This window comes from Lagopus leucura, unplaced genomic scaffold (assembly GCF_019238085.1).
Source record: "Lagopus leucura isolate 7727_CA_CO unplaced genomic scaffold, USGS_WTPT01 Super-Scaffold_100004, whole genome shotgun sequence".
NCBI lineage: Eukaryota > Metazoa > Chordata > Aves > Galliformes > Phasianidae > Lagopus > Lagopus leucura.
In genome coordinates, this window is record NW_024962264.1 from 22,369,544 (window position 1) to 22,386,737 (window position 17,194).

Here is a 17,194-nt window from a genome sequence, read left to right on the forward strand (position 1 = left end):
CATATTAATAGACAGAAAAATGTGAATGATCTCCAAAGGATTACACATTTACAGTTAGTATTTTACGATATACCTGCTCACACATTATGTCATCAATCATTTTGTACTTGGTTTCCTACTACATAATTCAATGAAATCTATTTATAAATTCTGTTTATAAATCAGACACACTCTTTAGATATCCATGCTATACAAAACTTTTTGTATTTCAGTTTCTATCCCTGCTTTTCTTTTACCACTGTACTCCACTCTGTCTAATCAAAACAGCGTTATAAATTCACAAGCGATTTTAAAATATACTTTTGTACTGCTCTCATACTTTATTACACTGCTTAAACTGTGTTTGTGTGTATGGTAGTGTTGTGGGGTTTTTTGCATGTTTGTTCTTTATTATTCTTTCTTCTCCTTTTGTCACAAGGAATAAAGGCTTGACCTTCATTTGACTATGCTATCAACTTAGTGGTTTTGGAAACCTATAATTTAGAATGGTGTTTCTTATACTGCAGTCATTCCATCCTTAGTGAAGCCTGACCTTTAAAGTTTATGTGGTGTTATCTGGAAATCCACAAGACAGCATTATGGTGAGTGTCCTGGTTTCAGCTAAGACAGCATTAATAACACACCACTGTTTTGGTTCTTGCTGAGCGATAGAAGCCCATCTGGGTCAGGATCACTTGCTGGGTGGAAAAGAGCCCTACCATTATGATGGGGCAGTGCTGTGGAAGATAGAGCCAAGACAGTTACTCTGAATTAGACAGGGGGTTGTTCCATACTGTGTCACATGGGAAAGATCTGTGTGGGGAAACTGTGTTGTGTTGGCAAGGCAGCCTAAATACTGCTCAGGGATTGGCTGGGTGCTGGTTAGTGCGTGGAGATCTTGCATTGGTAGCAGAGTGTCAGTTGGTTTTATCTCCATTTTCTTTTTCTGTCTTAGAAAATAGTTTTTATCTCAATCCACAAACTATTTTATTTCCAGTTCTCTTCTGCGTCCCACTTAGGAGGGGAGAGAGGGAACATTTATGTAGTGTTGAGCTGCTGCCGGGTTAAACTGTAACAGCAAGTAAGTCCCAGAGACAGCAAAATCCGTTTCTTATTAAACAAAGATGCATTGATACAGGCAACATTAAAAACAATGTATGAAAATTATCTAGCTTACATGTTAAAGTCAGATATTTTCTAAACCAGACTTACAAAAACCACTCGTAGGATTTCAGCATATTAATTTTAAAAAACAACTGTGTAGATGGATGAATTGGGAAGAGTGCTCATCCATTTCAGGGAAATTTTTCCTGCTGAATCAAAGAGGGAATAAACACAGTAGTTCTAAAATTCACGTATAGACTAGTAAGACTCTTGCCAGACAGACCAGGTCTACATAGACTGAGGATTAAGGAATAAATGAGCCATAATTGTTGCCAAAAAATCTGAACCACCCAAGTAAAAAAAATACCTCTTAATAAGTTGTTCTGCACTGCTGTGTTACCCTTGTACAAAGCCTCCATTACAAGCTGAATGATCAGTTCACTTTCTTTTCTCCACTTGTATATTTGAAATGCAGTGTTTCTTTAAAAAAAAAAAACAAAAAACAAAAAACAAAAAAAAACAAGAAAAATGTCCACAATCAGTCCTCGAATCCTCAAATTTTCCGTGTTTATCTTTGTTCATGTGAAATCCCTTCTGGTTCTATAATATGCGTTTTCCTTGCATACTGTAACTGCATAAATAATTTGTAGGGAAAGACTAAAGTATAATTTTAAGAGTTTATTTAAGCAAGCATTTTAATATTTATAATACATTTAATCTAGGAAGCAGTTAAATCTAAGCATCTTTGATAAAGTGATATTGATTTGTTCAACTACCCCGAGCAAAATGAATAGTATAATCTCTCTTGTTGATTAGTAAATGCTCTGGCTTTGCTGGCTTTATTTTTTAAATGGTTGACAGAATGTTTTGGGGAAACAGACAGTCTTTTGAGAATAGCAGCATTAATTTAAATTTGTTTAAATTTATTTTAGATACATTTAGAATTATGATCCCTGCAAAGATTTATACTTTGACAGAATGTACTGACTAAATTTCCTAAAAATTTGATGGTTCCTTTCACATGATGAGAAAATTATTTTAGAAAGAAAGAGCAACTGAATTTAACACAGTGGCATCTATAATATTCATGTGAAAAAAAATGTAAAAGCAAATATGAAATTTATGAAAAAAAAAAACACAAACTAATTCATTGTTCCTCAAAACTGAATGAAACCATTAAATTGCTGCTGAAACATTCTCAGCAAGCTTTAAATGTATTTTTCAATTATATGAGCATCATTCACCATCTGTCACCCCCCATATCTGGTCATTTATCTACACGATGACTCACTGCAGGCTGCTATCAGTATCACCGTTTATTTAATGAGAACCCTGTCTATTTGCCTCCCTCTTGACAGCTTGTATTCGTATCATTCATTCTTTGTCAGCATGTATCATCATAGCATGAAAGGTATCTCTGGAGTTTGCCTCATGACAGCTGGTGGCATGGGGCATATCCCTTCTGCATTGTCCCAACACTGCTGTCTCCATTCTCATTGCCATGCCAATACGTGATAAACTACTTCAGCTGATGCTGAGGTACCTCTGTCTCCCACAGAAAGTGACATTCTTTTTGAGCTTGCATAAAGACAATCATTTGACCTAAGGGGAGGAAGAAAAGGAGATCATGATTCACACTGATCTCTATAGGAAATATCAGTAAGGCTTCCGTGCATGGAAAAAATATGTGGAATCTCCTCATTCCTCTCAGTTCTAACTGCTCCAGAGCAGAGAGGATTTCTCTCCTTGTACCTCCAGTGTAGGAGATTTAGTGTCTGCGTATGCTTTGTGAAGCAGAATACAGACTGGACAGCATTAGTTAGAGACCCTGTGTAAAGCTGAGAGAGAGTAAATTGCTATGATGTACACAGATGTGATGTCTGTATAGAAGTTAGGTACTGAATTCCATGGATAGAAATGCAAGAGTTGCATGCAGTTTTTTTACAAGCAACTTCTGCTATTATTCAACGTAAGCTCAAATTTTGTCAACTCAGGTAATTAAAGTCAGCATAAATCAGAACAAAGTCATCCATCCCATATATCTTTCTTTGTAATCAAGTTGTAGAGTGGCATCTCTTTTCCTACTCACCCAAACCCAGGAAAACTGAGAAAGGATTTCCTCTGAAGTCAGCTCTACTGTTTTTATATACCATATGCAAGTAGTCACTGTAGATGCAGTTGCAGAAGAGTCCTTTATTATGTGTGATGGGAATCTATTGGCAAAAACAATATTCTCACGTAGATTTTTTAATTGTGGAACAAAATTCCTTTGCTCCTATGGCCTCTACTTATTCATTTCAAGGATCTACTACAGCAGAGAAGGAAAGCGGTTTGCTGATTCTTTAATAAAAGTAAAGAAAAACATATTCATTTGAAATGATTTTTCATTTGGTTGCTCACATTTTGGAGTAGCATAAAATAATGTTTCCGGATGTGTTATTCATTGAATGTATAGTTTAGGAATGTATCAAAAATGTGAGTCATCTATATAAATATTAATATCACGAGTAGAATAACACAGAATTTAAAACTTAATGAGAAAGGCCTATCTGAAGTGGGAATAGGATAAAAGTTATTACAACCTGCAGTAGTATAGGTGTGTAGGTTGTTTGATTTAATCCCGCTAATGGGAGAGGTTAATATAACTCTCATTAATAATGAAGAAGGATTATAGTATGACATATATTAGATGCTCTTCTTTTTGCACTTAGGTTATACTAAATTATGACTCTCTGGCATTAGGTTAATCAAAGTCCGCAGACCTTAACAGAAGTCTTTCCAGGCCTTTTTTCTGTCCTGGCTTATTTCCTGCCTCTGTGGCAAAAAGAATCAACCTGGAGTCTGAATGATCTCATATTTTTGCCTCAGCTTAACACAGAGCATCTTCCTGTAAATGATGAAGAAGCAAGCAAACAAAAATCCCTTTTTCTCAGGTATTTTAAACTAGACACTGAAAAACATAAGTAACTAAAATATGGGAAGCAGTTAGTATTCTAGGACGGAATGCCATGCAAACAATATTGTAATTTCTATAAATAAATTAGTTAGTAAATATAAATGAGCAGACATGGTCAGGCTACGCAGAAGACATGTAAGAGCTTAACATGATTATAATTTTCCCTTAGACTAAAGAACCATAGCCAAGGAAGGAAGAGTTGTCTCAGTATAAGATAGATGAATATGAATCACAATTGCTGGTAAAGTGACTAAATGTGGAAATTCCCATCTGTCTTTAAGTGATTGTATCTCCAATATTTGGCCCATAAGTGGTCAAAATGGAAGTTGTGCTACCAAACCAACAGTACAAGAGCACATACAGTCAGAAAACCTTCAGAGAAGATATTAAAAAAATCCAGTTAATCCCAAGATTGGACATCATAAATCTCCCTACTGTAATAAAAATAGCAATTAAAAGAAAAAAAAAAAAACATCCTGAGAGCCCAGATGTCACCTAGGCAACTTGAGAAATGTATGAGGAAACATGCATAGATTATGCTTTCTGTGGGTATGCATTCTTGTAAATACATGAAATAAAAACACACTAATTTATTTCAAATAAACTGAACAACCAGTTTTGAGCATCTGTTGCATGTTATTTTACGAAACTGGCAAATAAAGAATCATTTTCAATGCTTCCATAATTTAAACAAATATAAATGTAATTGCCTTGAATGAGCTAAGATTTCCTTGGAGTACTGTATCAATTACATGCCTTCTCCTAGCTAAGATGCAAATGAAAATAGCTCTCTCTCAGTAATAAATAAAACAGACTAATTAATCAATCACTTTCTAATTTCTTACGTTTTATATTTTAGTTTCCTGAAAGAGTAAACCAAGTCAAAACCAAAGACATACTAAAATAATATCTACTACTTACTAGATTTGCTTTTTCATTACTGTCATGTAATTGAAAAAAAGAAAAAGGTTTTGAAAAAACCATTTTGAAAAAATAAACTTCCTTAAACTCTTAAAAATGTTTATAATATATGGCATAGCCAAATGAATTGATCAGCTCTTAATCTTCATGTCTGATATGGGGCACAGATAGCTGCAAGCCAAATTACCCATTTTGCAGGCTATTGCTGGTACAAACCAATGGCTTAGAAAGATACTCTTCGAAACTGTAAGTACTATCATCTTTTTCTTAGCAATCTGGCCTATCTCTGATAATTTAGTATTCTGCTAGACCAGATAAAAGTTCAGTTAATGACATGAAAATCAAATTCTACTCAGTAAAATAGGGTATTCCATAAAATTAACCCCATAAAATTAACAACAGAGTGTGCTGACACTCTTTTTTTTTAAACTGTATGTAAGACAAGTATGGGATGTCATGCTTCACAGTGCAGCTTTCCTTTTATAGAACAGAAAACCTGTCAGAGAAAAATCAAATGGAAGTGTGCGAACTATGAGAGAGAATAGAAATTATTTATGAAGTTCCTTGTAGTTAATACAAGTGCATACCTGAAATCTCCTTTTATCTTTTTGTTCCAACATTGAGACTACTAATGGGCAAAATTTAATTCTTTAGATTGTATGCGTCAACATGGTCAGTGTTTGGTGCAGAAATTTTAGTTAAAGTTGCATATCTCTGATAAGTTAACTGCTAATATTTTATAGAAACTCCATCTCAGTTTAATTTGTTTTTAATTAGCTGGTTGATTTATTATTAATTTAAGCTTTCTCAATCAGTAGACTATTTTACAGTAAAGTAATAACCTATTGTTTAGTACAACAGTGGTCTAGACATGTCACTCACATCTGACATTTTAAATCCATTTTTTATAAAAAAAAAAAAAAAAAGGATGAGGTTGGTTAGATAAGCATAGAGTTACCATGGGGTAAGGGTTATGTGTTAAAGAGCCGATGGAAAGTCAGCCAGTAGTACACTTGACATCTGGTGAGAATTCTTGGCATTTATTAAATATCAAATCATGACATTTATGAAGGCAAAAGCACTTAACCCACTTCTAATAAGCTGTCAAGATACTTTTGCCTATATTAGCAAAGCTAAAATAGCAGCAAATATGGATATATACATAAAAACTCGCATTTGTAAGACACAACAGTCACTAAGCCATATGCCATGTTGTGTATTATTTAGCATATTAATGCTCATTTATTGCATTTTTTTTCTCAAAAGACCTAATGTATATACACCCACTTATCAAGTTTGCCTGTCTGTAGCACTTGGTTCTGGGCTGCCTGCTGACACCAAATGTGCATTACTAACCTTAATTTTAATTGTTTTTTTTGTGTGTGCCTAAATTTAGTCATACTCCCTTTTAAAAATCATTTATTGGCTGAAAAAAGCTGAAAATAATCTGAAATAGTTCAAAATATTAAAAACAACAGCAACAACGACAGCAAAAAGAGCTACAACGACAAAACCACTATCAACCACTTTTTCGTGGCACTTCATGGTCAGGCTTGCTTTTTCAGGACTTTTTTTTATCAGTTATCATAAAACTTGTTTGGAATTGTTGGTATTGTTGTACTGTTGCTCTGTAAACATAAGAGTAACATTCACATTAGAATATCAGCAATAGATGCTCAAGATTTTGATCTTATAGATATTGAAAGTTCACTAAAGAATTCACCGAGGACAGTTGTGGAGAGAGTGTTTTATTTGTAATCATCAAGATAGGAATTATTTGGTGGTACGAGATCCTGAAAAAGGCCTGTTTGCTTGTTTTTTGAAGTTTTCTTTTTCTCATCTTTTTAGGTTTAATACAATTTTGGTTTTAAAGTTGTTTCTAACTCAGGAGTGTGGTATATCAACAAACATGGTATAACAAACACCTGAAGAAAAGCTTGTTTATGCAAAGAAAATGTAACACAGATAGTGGCTTCTGGATATGTAATATATTATTCTTGGACTATTTTTCAGCTGTATTGTTGCTTGTAAAAAATTTGCTTATAGTTCCCAATGGTATATATTCTCTGCTGATATGTAGCTACTGCTTGGAATTATTAAGATGGAATACAAATATTTATGAATAGAGAAAAATAAGTGCAAAATGAGGAAATAAGCAAGGGCTATTTTTTGTTCTTATCCTTAGGTGAAGAAAGCTGTCTTGAGAGCTTTGTCAGAATTTGACCTGTCAATGATAACTTTTGCAGATCTGGGGAGATTTGCTTGTGTTGTAACAATAGGCAAAACAAAATGAGGCCTGCCTTCATTGTAGCTTTTCCAATATTCTGTAAACAAATAGGAAATGGGACTTCAAAGAAAAAAAAAAAAGGTAACATGTAGGCTTGAAAATGGCAGCATCTAAAACACGCTTCTCAATATATAAATTGCCAATTAAAAGTTTTATTTTCAGGTCTTTGAGCCGGTAACTTTTCTGCAATACCTTTTTATCAGCTGTTAAATGAAGCATTAACACTGGCTACACAGCCTCACTGTTGGTTTGAAATGTAGAAGGGGACATCTTAATGAAGCTAATCCCTGGGAGAGATGACAAACGTCTCCAGAAGTTGATGTGGCCATACTGTGGCCGTCATGGTGAATCAGCTCCCCCGATTAACTGACTGTTAGTATTCCTTGGATGCTGGTGTTTGCTGGAGATCAGTGTTCTGGAATTTCTGGAGTCTTTGGCATGGCTGCAGGTAGCCTTTGAAATTGGTTGCACAGTAAGGAAGGCTGGTTTTTTGAAGAGCAGGCAACAGGAATCACAAACAGCAAACTCATATGTTGCAAATGACATTAAAGGCAAAATGTAATTATACTCTTTTTTTTTTTGGTCTGAGTTGTGACATTACCTATTCACTGCCATCACCCCAAATTTAAAAGCTGATCATCTAAAAGAGGAGAGATAGGACAGACATAAAATAAAGTCGCAAGATTCATTTAGCCTAATCTTAATTGCAGTGATTTATCACTGTCCACAGGGCATTGCAAAAAAAAAATTAACACATTTCATAGAAAGATTAATAGATACCCCGCAATAAACTTAGTCTCCACATCACACATAAAATTAAACATGAAATTTCCTTATGAGACTCAGATTATTTTTTATGTACTTGAATTATTATTGTTTTAGTGTTTTCCTTTTGCAAAATTTCTGTTTCTGCTTTATCTTTGAGATTAGAATTGTTAAAAATTGTCCTGACAACCTCAAGGCTCATAAAGCACGCAGTGCCATGTGCTGCTTTGCTGTGCCATAACACGTATGCATGCTTACTCTGCAGCATCTGTATGTCTCAGTCCTTATAGAAGGAGCAGCTGGAAGCCCCATGAGGTCCTTTATGAGTCCTCCTGCTCCATTTCACCCAGCTATTTTCTGAGAGGCTCACTATCACAACCACTTCTGTGTGCAGTCCTGCTGCTATGGGAACAACTAAATGGTCCTGAAGTCAAATGATGAAAATGATGATGAGAGCAACAATATTAAGATGGGAAGCATTCAGGACTCTGTCTCCCAGCTTGCAACCCACAGCCTAGTCATGAAGTGTATAAGAAAGGCTCTTCATCCAGCTTTTTGTAATGGAGTAATAAGGAAGTCTGAGCGATTTCCTAGGAAGGCTGGAGTTGAGCAAAGAGAAAGCTAACCTACTTTTTTTTTAAGGGAGATGTAAAGCTGGTCTCTTTTAATTTAGAAATGTTTCTGTTCCTGTGTCACCATAGGTGTAACACTGTCATAACTAAAATAAATGGAAAAGTATTTCTCTTTCTAATAGTCTGAACTGGCAAATAATGAATGTTGTCATTACATGATGATGTCAATGAATACGTTTAATCCCATAAAGCACATTTCATAATTTCTGACAAGAAACTTCCATTAACTACTCTTCCTACCCCCAGGTCATTTCATTCTGATGGCTTTAATTAGACTTTTAAAAGTGGACTGATCTTATTGCATGACATTTTCACTGAAATTCCTATGTGAATAGAATTTTAACAAATGCTTAAAGGTAATTTATCTCCTTTGAAACTTTATGAATAAATCAAACAAGTAGAAATACCAGGGAAATGAAAATAAAGCTGCACATGATCATGTAAGTAACTCTATTTCATAATCAATGCATTTCCTCCTAGCAAAATGATAGGTAGAACTGCTTTTTCCAAAGGATAAATTCAAACATGGAAAGGGCTTTGCATAACATGTCAAGAGTTTATAGCAGTCATTAATTTCCATGTTTGCTGAGATCTGGCAGGTGAGTAAGATGTTCCTTCCTTATATGTTGAAGTGCTTCTACAAGTATCACCTGTAGCTATAAGTCTCCCTAAGTTACAGTGTATAGCTCTGAGTAATTAAGTAATTGAGAACTTGTATGCAGATAAATACAATAGAGTTGATGAGTGTCTGCCTCTTGACTTCATTATTTGTTTCGTTTTCTTTCCTTTTCTTTTTCAATGAATGTGATTTATCTGAATGATGGAATATTTGGTTGAAGGGTTAAAAATAGAATAATACATAAATCATACATAAAATAATAAGCAAAAGTACAAAGATGAGGAATAAGTACTCAACTACATACCTGTAGCAAACTACAAGTAATAAATTACAGGACTAGTTTTTCATCCACTTGTTTCAAGGATGTGTGGAGATTTTAGTGCCTACTGTTGTTAACAGATGTTGTTAGCAACCCTTGTGCTAATTAGCAGATTCTTAAAATCTCCAAAGATTTGGGCCACAGTGCCTAATTACCACTATATGTCCCAGATATATAGTGTCCAGCAAACGTGTAAATGCACAGTTTGTGCTATAACGTAAGTGTTATTTGTGTAAGAGTTTAAGATCTGGTCACATTCCCTTTGATCCTTCACATTTCAACATCTGTTGAAAATGATAAAGTTTTGATAGAAGTTTTGATAACTGAATGAAATCTGGGAAATGCTGGAAAGAACTTGAAGCAGCACCCACAGTTGTAAAGACCAAAGTTGTTCATTGTGATAAATTATGTCTATTTATATATATAATGTTTATGTGCTGTTTGACACCAATGCATAATGGCTATCTTACTTAAAACCACTGTCAATGAAATAACTAAGCAACTCATTTAAGATGGAAGCTTCAGTAAGTGTCATTGTTGGATGGCTATTTTGTTTGGAAATAACTGGGTTTTTTTTGCATGACAACTTTTCTATCTTTAAAAAATGCAACAAAAATCACAATTAATTGATCGTTAGGAGGAAATATTTTTTACATGTCTAGGATTTACAGTTGTTTCGGTGTGTCTATGTAAACATTAGTACAGTATAGGAGGAGAAGCACTGTTACTGTCTCAAGTTCCTATTTTATTATTTTAACCTATTTTAACTTCCCCTTGAATAATGAACAGAAGTAGAAACAGCTATCATACTCTGGTATATTTTATTTCCAGTTTATTGTAGAATAGGTTAGGAGGTGGTGAGGTACTGACACCAGTTGCCCAGAAATGTGGTGGAAGCCCCATCCTTGCAGACTTTCAAGGCCAGGCTGGATGGGGCTCTGAGCAACCTGACTGAGCTGTGGATGTGCCTGTTCATTGCAGGGGAGTTGGTCTAGATGACCTTTAAAAGTCCCTTCCAACTCTAAGGGTTCTATAATTCTATGATTCCTGTTAGCATAACTTAGCATAACTACTGTCAAAATTGGTCCACATCATTTAGAGCTATGTTACTCAAGCTGATGAAAACACTTCTATCAGCATAGTCTGACTGCCGTCCTACATCATCTAACATCTTCAGTCCTAAAAAAAGCACTTAAAAATATGGGGTAGATCTACATGCCAGAGGTGATTACTCCAAGGGCCCTTTGAAGGTAAAGATCAGATCAGATCAGCTAGATTCAAATTAATTAAATCTTCTTGAAAGCACTTGGAAGTTTGTCTATTCAGATTTTCCTCTCACAAGATCTCCCCATCCATTAGACCTATTTGTGGTAATGATATTCAGATTATGGCTGGATTTAGTGTACTGTTGAAAATAAGGATTGTCAGTCCTTGCCTGTGGTGTATGTTTGCAAGCTGGAGGTAACTGTAAGGAAATATTTTAGTAGCCAGTAACTGCAGAGATATGGACTAGTGCTAGGTATTTCACTTTAAAGGATTGTCTTTATATTTTTAACATCTCATCATCCTAATGAATCTTGGAGATACTACACATAGTTATCCCAATTTATTTCTTAATGAATTTTTATGGTTGTCTTTTCAATAAGCTGGAACCATTCTTGATTGAGTTAGTCTGATGTACTTAAAAACATACCAGAAATAATGAGTAAGCAGTACATAAAATCAAAAACCTTAACATAACAAAACTTATGTGGCATTCTGTAATATATTTCATGTCTGATTTTTATGTTGGCTCAAGTTTTCTGCTACATTCCATCTTGATGAAAAAGGGCATTGCTCATACCTACTGACATTGCTGCCTGTTTAGCTTCAGTGCTGCATTAAAAGCAAATGCTTTTTGCCTGGATTCAGAGGCTATATTTTTTCAGAGAAGGAAGCAGGCCAGTGAGATGGATAGGAATGAATGCAAAAACTACAACAGTGAAAGGCTTCTTTCACTTAGAGGGCATGATCTGGGATTTTGCCAAAAAAGAGAAATAAAAGCTCTTGCAGCTTTAGATGTTATGTTTAATACACGATAGCATGTTTAGTGACAAAATAAACAAACAAGAAAAATACGTAGTTTGGTAAGAGAAATAAAAGTTAAAACAATATATATTCATTTTTCATATATCTTTTAATTTTTATCTTCTGTATTATCATGTCATATGTAGATATGGTACAAGGTCTACATATGTAACCATTTTTTAAGAACTTGTACTTAATAGGTTAGTTCAGTAGTGGGTTCAATATTGGTAGTAGTCATAAATGTGAGTACTGTTTTAACTCAAGGAAAATGCTTGTTCAGTGTCTAAGAAATGCTTCATCTCTTGTCATTGAGAAAGAAAAATTGAAGAAAGTTCTGGCTAAGGAGCAGCTGTCGCTTATCTCTGGAGATGCTTCCTTGTTATATGGGCTAATTATAATCTTTGGCTTATGCTTAAATTTTCAATACTTACAAAATGTAAAGCTAGTTTGACTGCTTGGAGCTGATGTATAAGATGAAACAGTTTTCAGCATAGTTAATGTCATTAATGTTTAGGCCTCTGCCTGCTCAGAATTTATGCAAATTTCAAAGTTGAGCAAGCTGAATCATGGCAAAGTGAAGCTGTCATTCACTGTCCTTCAGCCTTCTTGGTGTGTACTGTTGTTGCTTCCACAGTCAGTTATCAGTGGGAAGTCTGTAAAAATGCATGTGAATTGCAAATGTTTCATGAAATGTATTTCCATTTTGTCAAAGAGGTTTGTGTGTGAAGAGTTGCAGTGCATCAGTCAATTTATTGTGAAGAATATTGGCAGTGTGGAATGTGTCATAAGCAGTAGCAGAGACTGAAATCCCTATTAGTAATTTAGCTGATAGTTGTGTTTGTTATGAATTTATGATGGTTTGATACAGGAAGAAAATCTATTGACCACTTATACTATATATATAAACAGTGTCCTTGAGAAATGACAAACTTGAAACAGGCTCAAATGTTAGAATTCAAGGTGATGATGGAAATGAAAACTTCCTTTTATAAAATGACCATTTCCATTTTCAGGCAACCATGCTTTTCTGGAAATAGTTTCCAGTAATTTTTTTTTTTTTTTTTTTAATTTTTCTCTGCTTTCTGTCTCCTCATGCTTTATTACTTAATATATTTTTAATGTACTTCTTGTTCTAACAAGTAGATAGCATCAAAAGTCACATTTCTTAAGAAATACATACAAAACATAACAAAATCTTTATATGGATTTAAAATCTAAGAAGATTAAGGTACAGAGGTAGTAAGACTAAAATACAAACAAAGTGAGAAAATAAATTTAGGAAAATGTGAAGAGCAAAGAGGTGGTACACAAACATTTTGTGAAAAATGTTAAATACTCTTCAAAATTTCACATTGTCAAGGAAGGGGCACTTATGTAGTTATAGCTAAACTGAGGTAAAGACTTGAAATACAAAAAACACAAGCTATCTTGAGTTTCTTGTCAAGCTGGCATACAGCTTCTCACTCTTTTTTTTTCTTTCAAAAGTAAGTGACTATAATTCTGATTACAAGTTCCTCTCTTTACCCAGTATAATAAGATTAAAAAATGAGTAAACAGCTGTTACAGTCATAAGAATCCAGCAGTATTACACCCTAACAGGTGGTGTAAAGGAAGGTCTATGGATATTTATGAAAGCTGGAGCATATCAGGGTATCAGTAGCAGATTATAAATTGGTAACAGAAGCAGACAAGAGGGGCATGATAATCAACATGCCTCTGCCACGTGAATTTACAGTGAATTTAACTTAGTTGTTTTAAAAGAATATCTGGCACCAATAGGAATCCAAAACTTATTGTGCTATTGGTGCATCAGATCAAGTCAGCGGTTGTTAAATATTTTACTCACTGTTAACTGGAGGTTTTAGGTATGTCACATGGTGCATAGAACATCTGCTTTTAATACAGCAATCACTAATATACCGATGTTTTTGTCTGGATATGTATGTACGGACTTCAGCAAGGCTTGATGGTTCAAAAGCACCCTTATGCCTCAGGGTAGACACAGCTTCTTCTGAAACATATCAAAGTGGTCATCAGTGAGGCTAGCAGGTGGCAGAGGGCAGCTAAAAGAAGCTTCCTATTGCTTGGAACCACATCACTTTGAAAATGTTTAAGTTTATATTCAATTTATGTGCAGACAAGTAATGCAGTGACACATTGCCATTATTACCAATTTGTCTCTGACAGGGCTGATTTAAAAAAAAAAAAAAAAAAAAAAAAAGAAAGTGTTCCAATTAAAATGCTCCATCCAAACTCTGTAATATCTATTTATCAATAGATACCTAAATTATATTTCACACAGAATGTTGAAGCAACTTCACATACGAAAAGATGTTACAATGAGATCTGTAGCTGATGACATGCTCTGGAATGTGTTTTATGTTTTTCACTGGGACTTGCTCAGTCTCCCTGAAGGTCATTCTTGCTTATGAAACTGCTAGTGCCAATTGGAGTATGCTAACTTGGTGCAGCCATAGCATCCTGCTTATTTTAAGATTGTGTGTGCATGTATTATTGGATAACATTTACAAAATATTACAGTATTTAGCTAACATGTTTTGCATGGTGTTTATATTTCTTAGATAAACAGACATGGAAAATGGGAGGTAAGGGAAGGCAAAGATGCAGATAATCGGGCCTTCATGCTCCTAGGGCTATATGGCACCAAGGCAGTCAGCAACAGAATTCTGAGTTTTGGATTTGATACATTTTGGAGGTGATTTGTTGTTCTTCTCCATTGCCCTGTAGAAGTAATATCCCAGTGAATGGCAAGACATAGGAGCTTTGTAAAAGAGGAAAAATCCTTTTGCAAAAGGAAAAGACATCATTTTTATGAATAAGTCACAAAGAGGAAGCCCTAAAACATTTTATTTTAATAATTTGAGGTGCTTTGACAAAATAGTTGTTTATTTTGGGATTTTAAAATTTTCACTTTATATTAGAATATTTTTAGATCTGCTCTTATTTTTGAACTTATTAAATGTACTTCATTGTGAAAATTGTCTGCATTTTGAAGTTTCTCATTATTATTTAAAAATATTTTCCTGTTATTTGTCAAAGTGTTAGTGTCTGAAAATTATGTGCCATCAACTAATTTTTTTAATGTAAAACTCTTAACTATTTTCCGCAGTTCTCAAATAGACTTTTCAGAAATGAGCAAGCATCTTCTCTACCCACCAATCCAGTTTGCTGGATTAACTTTGAAAATCAAGCCTAACTATCACAGCCTCTGCTGCTTCTGTACATTTATGAAGTTGCAGCTGAACAATTAATATACGTGGATACCTCCTAGCATGTAATCTTGTATATATGCATATGTATATATGCACATATGGAAATGCACAGTGCATTTATTTACTTCTGTTTAATCTAAAGCTTTTGGCCAGTTATATTGATTTCTTTTACTTGAAAAAACTCTGAACAGTGAATGCAAAAGTTTCTCTGTACAGTCTGAAGCAGTGTGCTTTTCACTCACTACTGCTCAGTACGGTTTGATGGTTACTGCTGCCTACTTGCATAGAGCAAAGACAAGGTCTAAATTGAGAAATTTTTATTTTGCCTGCTAACTAACCAATTTTAAATACATTTTTGTTTTAAATACTGTACAGGAACTGTTGAGTCATGGCCTGAACCACTGATTGATCATCTGAGAAAGGACTGTGTCAGCCATGGGAGCACAGGTGAAGGCAATTCAGCTGTGTGACTGGATGGGATGGAGCCTGGCTCTACCTTTCCTAGACCCCATTTAAGGGCTGACTGCCACTGGGTAAGGGTGTCTTTCTGGAGATCCTTCCTCTGTGGAGTCTTTCCTGTGAATCTGGATTTCAGATACAGGTGAGCATTTCTCCTCTGCTTATTTCTTTTCCCATTTTCACCGTGATAATCTTTCCAGCTGTAACACCAACTGTAACAAATACTTTAGATATCGTAGCACATTGAATTAACAAATTCTAGATAATTAGTTTAAATGTGAGCAGATCAGTAATAAATGAACCACAAATAAAGGTATCTAATTTGAGATGCTTCTTATAAGAGAGAAAAAATTACTTTGAAAAATGCAGATGTCTGCAGCTTTCTATGTGTACAGACAAAAATCAGTATCAAATTATAGAGAAAACAGGTTTTTCTTCAGGAAGTGGCTATTTGGAGTAACTTCTGAAAGAAGGAAACCTAGGAGTCTTTCAAAGGAGGAGCAAGAGCCTGAGCCACCCTAAGAGTAGGGCAAAGGAAACAAATGAAGACAGAATATGAAAAAGAAACAGCAGAGTGACAAAGCCAAAGGGACAAAGCTGAAAGTGATAGGCGAGAAAAGCACAAGAAATAGATATGAACTTTTGATATTCTTGCAGCCTGAGGTACGGAATTTCACCTTGATTTAGTAGGGGATGATTGGATGCTGTTCCTTTTTTTCTCACAGTGATTTTTCAAGGAATCACAGAGTGAGAAGGTTTGAAAGCAACCTGTGTTTAGTGACAGTAAATTTAAAAGAAGAAGCTGGGGGGATGGGAGAAAGCAGAAAAGAAGAATGAGTGGAACCTTTTCTCCCCATGCATAACTGCAAACCTGTCAGTCAATAGCAAATCATGAGTAAGCCTTCATTCTTTTGTGTGACTATGACAATAAGAAAAAAAAATATTTGCATGAGGAAGGAAAAAGGAAGGAAACATTTTTCTCTCAACTTGTTTTCCTTTGTTGTTCTTAAGTGGCAGTTTTCCAGTTAACTTTAAGTAAACTTGATCGTACATTTACATATATATAACATATATATTTAATAAATACAGGTATATGTTCATAAAACAAATTTGGTCAGAACTACCTCTCTTGTGTTTGCACTAAAACATTTACACTGTGCCCTCTTTCCTGCATATATTTCTTCCTACCCAATGTCTTTTTAGTAATAGACTCTCTTGAGGTCATCTTCTCGAAGATAGAATTGAATAAATTGCTCAAGATCAGATCTGGAAGGTGGAGTGTTCTTTTATATCTTCAAATTTGTTTTATTTCTGCAGTGGTAAAGGATGTTTCTTAGGGAGTATATTGGAGCAGAATATATATATTCTTATATATTTAATAAGTTTCATATTTTTTTAACAATGGTTGCATTCTGGTATCCAAATCAGACTGGTTTGCAAAAAAAATGTCCATCTCAACGTTAAGAATAATAATAAAGCTTGCTGAGACTCAGTCATTACTCACCATTTATACAGTGATGTAACTTATTCCATCTTTTCAGTAGGAATGATATTTGCTATCTTATCTTTAGCTAAAAATAATAGTAGTCTTTTTCTGTAACTGTCCGAGAGCATAATCATCAGGTTAAGTATTAATACATAATTTTTTTACTGGAAAGTGCAAGAGCTTTTAAATTTGACATTACTTTCTATGAGGCGTCTTCTGAATGCAATATGCAAAGTTAATTCCTACCTACCCAAGTTGGTTATAGGACAAAAGTTCACCTGATTCAAATAGCCATACATTTTATTTTAGCTTCTGCTATAGATCTTCCATTTCAAAATGTCAGGTGAATGAAAGGACAGAAGGTAAA

General features: G+C 34.6%; 1 long non-coding RNA gene across 4 annotated transcripts in view; it reads left to right on the forward strand.

The window, feature by feature from the left end:
* The first annotated feature begins 15,368 nt into the window (after positions 1–15,368).
* Positions 15,369–17,194, forward strand: part of LOC122179511 — a 105,433-nt gene continuing 103,607 nt past the window's right edge. For all 4 annotated transcript variants that reach the window (XR_006178711.1, XR_006178709.1, XR_006178710.1 and 1 more), the window contains exon 1: positions 15,369–15,483. This is a non-coding gene — a long non-coding RNA (uncharacterized LOC122179511). The remainder of the gene's footprint in view (positions 15,484–17,194) is intronic.